Genomic DNA, 7,263 nt, shown 5'->3' with positions numbered 1-7,263 from the left:
TCATGATGGGGTTGTTTACACCATGGAAACTGGCAAACACTAAAAGTCTGGGATCTCCCCACACCCCCTGCCATTCATTAAACATTTATCTATATGCCACCTTTTTTGTTGTTTAATGGTTATTGAAGTATAATTGATAGACAAAACTTGCATAATGCACATAATTTGATGGGCTTTAATACATGCATACACCTGTAAAAGCATCACTCCTTAAGGTAATAAACATTCATCACCTACAAATGTTTCCTCGTGTCCCTTTTTTTTGTTTTTTTGTTGGTAAGAATACTTGACATGAGATCTACATTCCTAACAAATTTTTTAAATGCACAATACAGTGTTGTTAACTATTGGCACTATGTTGAACAGTAGATCTCAGAATTTATTCATCTTGCACAGCTGAAACTATATCCACTGAAAAACGTCTCTCCATTTCCCTGTCATTCTAGTCTCTGGCGACCACCAGTCTACTCTCTGCTTCTGTGAGCTTAACTATTTTAGATAATTCGTATAAATAGAATCATACAGATTTTCATTTCTGTGACTGGCTCATTTCATTTAGCATAATGTCTCCAGGTTCATCAATATTGTCACATATGGCAGGATTTTCTTTTTTAAAAAGACCAAATAATATTCCATTGTGTATATATATATGTGTGTGGTGTGTCTATCTATATATGCCTATATGTCTATATATATATGTCTATATGTTTCTCTCTCTCTACATAAACATATCACATTTTCTTTATCCATTCTGTCCATGGACATTTAGATTGTTTCTTGGCTATGGTCTTTAATGTTGCAATGAACTTGGTAGTGCAGATATCTTTTTGAGATCCTGATTTCAATTCTTTTGTACAAATACCCAGAAGTGGGATTTCTGAATAATATTCTAGTTCTAGTTCTAATTTTTTGAGGAAACTCCTACTGTTTTCCATAGCAGCGGCACCATTTTATATTCCTACTAACAAGGTAGAAGTGTCATAATTTCCTTTTTTCCTTTTTTTATTATTAAAGTATAGTTGATTTAAAATATTACTCATAATTTCTTCATATTCTCTCCAATACCTGCTATCTTTTATTTAAAAAATTTTTTTTTGTCTTCTCTTTTTGCCTTTTCCAGGGCCGCTCCCACAGCATATGGAGTTTCCCAGGCTAGGGGTCCAATGGGAGCTGTAGCCGCCAGCCTATGCCAGGGCCATAGCAGGGTGGGATCCGAGCTGCGTCAGTGATGGATACCACAGCTCACAGCAACGCCAGATCCTCAACCCACTGAGCAAGGCCAGGAATCGAACCTGCATCCCCATGGATGCCAGTCAGGTTCATTAATTGCTGAGCCACCATGAGAACTCCAAGTACTTTATTTTTTGTCTTTTGTCTTTTTAGGGCCACCCCACGGCATATGGATGTTCCCAGGCTAGGGATCTAATTGGAGCTGTTGCTGCTGCCAGCCTACACCACAGCCACAGCAATGCAGGATCGAAGCTGCATCTGCAACCTACACCACAGCTCAGGGCAATGCTGGATCCTTAACCCACTGAGCAAGCGCCAGGGTGAAACCCTCAATCTCATGGTTCCTAGTCGGATTAGTTTCTGCTGCTCCACAACGGGACCTCTGAATACCTTTTTATATACCTGTTCGTCATTTCTGTATCTTCCTTAGAGAAATGTCAGTTCAAGTTCTTTGCCCATTTTTAAATTAAATATTAAAAATATTTATTTTTATTTTTTGCTATTTATTTATATAGATATTTATTTTTTGCTTGAGTTATAAACATTTTACTCAATGTATGGTTTGTAAAAATTTTCCCTTTCCTTAGGTTGCCTTTTCATTCTGTTGTTTCTTTTGCTGTGCCCTTTAGTTTGATGAAGTCCCACTTGTCTATTTTTGCTTTTGTTGCTTGTACCTTTGGTGACATATTCAAGAAATAATTGCCAAAACCAATGTCAAGAAGATTTTCCCCTATCTTATCTTTTAGGAGTTTTATAGTTTCAGGCCTTACATTTAAGTCTTTAATACATTTTGAGTTGATTTTGTGTGTGTGTGTGGTATAAGAGTCCAATTTCATTACTTTGTATGTGCATATGGTTGAGAATAACACTGTCAAGACCTGCACTATCTAATACAATAGCCACTAGCCATGTGTAGCTTTTCAAAGTTATATTTAAATTATTTACCATTAAATAAAATTAAATATTCATTTTTTTCCTTTGGCACTAGCCACATTTCCGGTGCTTAACAGCCACATGTGGCTACTGGCTACCACATTGGAGAATTTCTGTGATAGCAGAAAGTTCGATTGGGCAGCACTGGTTTAGAGTATGAACATAGCAGTAGGTAGGTGAGACAGGTGAAAGATAAAATTGTTAGAGGGAGTCAGGATAATTAACTGAGAGGATATGACATGGAAGAATTGCATATATGGTTTTGAAATCACTGAGAATTATGCCAGGTGTAATGGTGAAGAGAGAGACAATGAGTCAGAGATCAATTCACACCTCCATGATCTAGCTCTGAGCCTCTAGGAGAGAGCTGACCCCCACCCCCAGCTCCAGATGTGGATATTTTGGTCAAAGGAGAATCCCATCCCCCTAGCAAATGATTGTCTTAGAAGGAGGCTTTGATGCAATTCATGCATGAGGACCTGAGACATGAGGAGAGAGTGACTGGAGACTTTAAGATATATATATACACAAACAGGATAGAAAGCCCAGAATTAAACCCACACACCTACAGCCAACTCATCTATGACAAAGGAGGCAAGAATATACAATGGAGAAAGGACAGCTTGTTCAATAAGTGGTGCTGGGAAAACTGGACAGCCACATGGAAAAGAATGAAATGAGAACACTCCCTAACACCATACACAAAAATCAACTCCAAATGGATTAAAGACCTAGATATAAGACCAGACACTATCAAACTCCTAGAGGAAAACATAGGCCAAACACTCTCTGACATAAATGACAGCAACATCTTCTCAGATCCACCTCTCAGAGTAGTGACAACAAAAACAAAAATAAACAAATGGGACCTAATAAAACTTCAAAGTTTCTCCACAGCAAAGGAAACTCTAAACAACACAAAAAGACAACCCACAGAATGGGAGAAAATCTTTGCAAGTGAATCCACTGACAAGGGATTTATCTCCAAAATTTATAAACAACTTCTGCAGCTCCACGCCAAAAAAACAAACAAGCCTATCAAAAAATGGGCAGAAGATCTAAACAGACAGTTCTCCAAAGAAGACATACAGATGGCCGAGAAACACATGAAAGGATGTTCAACATCACTCATTATTAGAGAAATGCAAATCAAAACCACTCTGAGGTACCACCTTACACCAGCCAGAATGGCCATCATCCAAAAGTCTACAAACAATAAGTGCTGGAGAGGGTGTGGAGAAAAAGGAACCCTAGTACACTGTTGGTGGGATTGTAAATTGGTGCAACCACTGTGGAAAGCAGTATGGAGATTCCTCAGAAAACTAAAAATAGAACTACCATTTGATCTAGCAATCCCACTCCTGGGCATCTACCCAGAGAAAACCATGACTTGCAAAGACACATGCACTCCAATGTTCATTGCAGCACTATTTACAATAGCCAAAACATGGAAACAACCAAATGTCCATCGACAGAGGAGTAGATCCAGAAGATGTGGTACATATACACAAGGGAATATTTCTCAGCCATTAAAAAAATGAAATACCAGCATTTTTTGCAGCATAGATGGACCTAGAAACTATCATGCTAAGTGAAGTCAGACATACGATGAGACACCAACATCAAATGCTTTCACAGACATGTAGAATCTGAAAAAAGGACAGACGGAACTTCTTTGCAGAACAGATGCTGACTCACAGACATTGAAAAACTTATGGTCTCTGGAGGAGACAGTTTGGGGGGTGGGGGGATGTGCTTGGGCTGTGGGATGGAAATCATGTGAAATCAGATTGTTATGATCATTATACAACTACAGATGTGATAAATTAATTTGAGCAATAATAATAAAAAAGATACAGATACAACAAAAAAAGAGTTAAAAGATCTTAGCTGATTTAGTGAATATAATAGAAAAACAGAGGATGAAATTCCATTATTTTTAGCACATAGAGATAAAAATTTTCAAGACCTGTGATTTAGGACCTAATGTTATAATACCATATTAACAGAAGTATTATAAAATTGACTTCTTGTCCTCAAAGATTATGGAATGTTGCAGTTTCTGAAAAGTGTGATAAAGTAAATGTGTTAGAAAATACATGTTATCAACTGCGCTGTGAAAAATTATGTTAATGGTATGTATCCTTTTTAATGATGTGGTGAAAATGGTACCTTATTGCTGTGCTCTTCCTCCCCATCTATTCCTAGTCCAATTCATGAGAAAAACATCAGACCTATCCCAATTGAGAGACTATATATTACTCTTCAAAATTGTCAAGATCATTGAAACCAAGGAAAACCTGAGAAACTACCACAGCCAAAAGGAGTGGAAGAAGCCATGTAAACTAAATATAATACAGTGTCCTGGATGGGATCCTGTAACAAAGAAAATCATTAAGTACAAGATATCAAGTTTGGTTTATTATTTTTTTTATTATTTATGTCTGTTATTTATTTTATTATTTACATTTATTATTCTGGTTTACTAATTATAACATGTGTAACAAGTGTACCATACTAAGGTAAAATGTTTAATGCTATGTGAAAGTGAGTTTGAAGCATGTGGCAACTCTTTGCATTATCTTTATAATGCTCTGTGCATCTAAAACTGATATAAACAAAAATTTTACTGAAAAAGAAACACTTAAGCATACATTTTTTACCAAGTAGAATGACAATATGTTTCTACAAAATAATCTATATGAGAATGTTTACAGTGTCTTTATCTGTAAATATATTTGTAAGTGTCACACACTTGAAAAAACCTGAATAGAACTTCGACTTGGAAATCGACAAACAGGTAATTCACATAGTGAAAGAGTTCTCAGTAATCATAAGAAATGAACTACTGGTAAGCTGACAACCTGGATAAAACACATGTATATATATATATCATGCTTATAGAAAGAAGACAGATTTGAAAGGCTACCTAATATATTTACCATTCTTGCAAAGACAGAATTATCAGAACAGATAACAGGTCAGTGGTTGCCAGAGATGGGGGAGGAGGGTTTTGCAAATAGTAAGCTAGGGAAAATTTTTAGTTATTGGAACTGTTCTATATTTTGATTGTAGTATAGTGGTTATACAATTGATTCATTTTTTTAAAAAATATTCATAGAATGACCCACTACAAAGGATAGTTTTATTGTGTATAAACTACACCTCAACAACAAAAACCAGGAAGAAAATAATTATGAATCACAACAGACTGTGCCTACTTAAGTATTATGGTATTAAAAAATCTCTTGAATGATAATATATAAAAAAAGATACATATATACACAGATACACACACACACACACATACTGGTTAGTATTAATGTAAAAGGGAAGCTAATGTAACAGAGACTCTGACATACGGTGGAAAACACACACACACACAACATTTTATTCCTCTGTCATGCAGCAATTTGACCACTCTAGGCTGGTAAGGCAGCTTTCTTGCCTGGGTCACTAAGGAAAACTTGTTCCTTCTATCTTGTTACTCTGTCATCTCTGAGGATTTTGTGCTCTACCTGGTTAAACCTGGGTGGTCGCCATGACCATGATGTAGCTTGCAGAAAGAAGTGAGTAAGCAATTTCCTTTCAAGTAGAGGAAGGCAAAACTACACACATTATTTCCATTCACATTCCTTTTGCGGTAACTTGATCACAAGGCAACACCAGCTGCAAGAAAGTCTGGGAAATGTAGTCTCTAGCTAGGTGGCCATATGAGCAGGAAGAAGGTGTAACAGACTTTTTTTTTAATACAAGTTGCTGTCTGTCATATTTTGCTTCTGGAAAAGTCCTGAAAGTACTTCTCTCTTTGTAGTCTAGAGGTTATAGTCTGGAATTTCAGTAGCTTTTCTCTTAGCATGCTGAGGATGAGGCTGGTCCGGACAGAAGGGCAGACCCCAGGGAATTGTGGAGAAGTAGCGCTGAAGCCACTGGACTAAGGCAAGCCTGAAGCCCATTTTACCGCTGGATTCCAATTATATGAGCCACGATGTTTCCTTGTTATGCCAGTTTGAGTCAAGTTTCTGTTTCTTGAAGTTAGTATGTTCCACAAATTAACCATTTAATTACTTGCAGTGTTCTTTTTGTTGTTGTTAAAAGCTGTGCAATAAACACCTTTGTGTACATATTTTGGTATAAATGACTATTTCTATAGCATAGAGTCTAAGGATATGTACATTTGACATTTTGGTAAATACCACCAAACTGCCCCAATAACATTTTCGTTTTACTATCACCATCATCCTTCCCCAGCCCCCTGTAATGTCTCCATTTGACTCCTTTTTTTTGTCTTGATTTTGTAGAATAGCCTTTACAGGAGAGCATTTTGGTAACGTGTTCTCCTTCTCTGCTAACACTGAGGTTTAGTTTCTTCCTCCAACCACCTGTTGCCCTTCCTCCTTCTCTGTTTGCTAATCTGGCCATAACTAATCACAGTCCACTCTTTATAAAGTCTGCTTGCACTGTTTTCATGAAAACAGATGTCAGTAATAAAAATATTGCATTAATAGTATAATATATAATCTGTAGGAAAAATTGCCCAATAGTCTTAACCTATTGATACAAGAAAATTGTCTCAATATATATTTCCCTTTCAGCTTAAAGTTTTTAGATCTATTTTTATGTCTAATAAAGTTTTTTTTTCTTTTAAGAGAAATAACTAAGTGTAGACTTAAAAATAACCCAAAATACTCTGAAGTTAGAGACTCTTTTAAAATAGTAATATATCATCTTATCAAGGACAAGACAATTGTACAGGGTGTTTTCTAAGTTGTCTACAGCTTGTGTGTGAAACTTTCTAAATTGGGAAGTGGTGACTGAGAGTGGGCACTAGGACTAGGAAAGCACAGAAACTCTTTATTTTTCTTATAATGACCATTACAGGGCATGGGAACACCCTCCCATTATTTTGTGGGGGAGTATGGAGAAGTGGAGTAGAGATGGGGGAAGGGCACCAGTAGAACAGGGATCAGTAAATCTAGACTGGAAATGAAATGGGCCTGAAATAGCTAGTGAGAAAGGGGGGAGGGTATGGGTCAGAGGAATCTGTGAGATTTAATAACAATTCCTTTAGGTGCATATATACTGTATGCCAGGTACTGG

Source organism: Phacochoerus africanus, chromosome 11 (assembly GCF_016906955.1).
Source record: "Phacochoerus africanus isolate WHEZ1 chromosome 11, ROS_Pafr_v1, whole genome shotgun sequence".
NCBI lineage: Eukaryota > Metazoa > Chordata > Mammalia > Artiodactyla > Suidae > Phacochoerus > Phacochoerus africanus.
The sequence above is the reverse complement of the archived record's forward strand: the minus strand, read 5'-3'. Positions refer to the sequence as shown.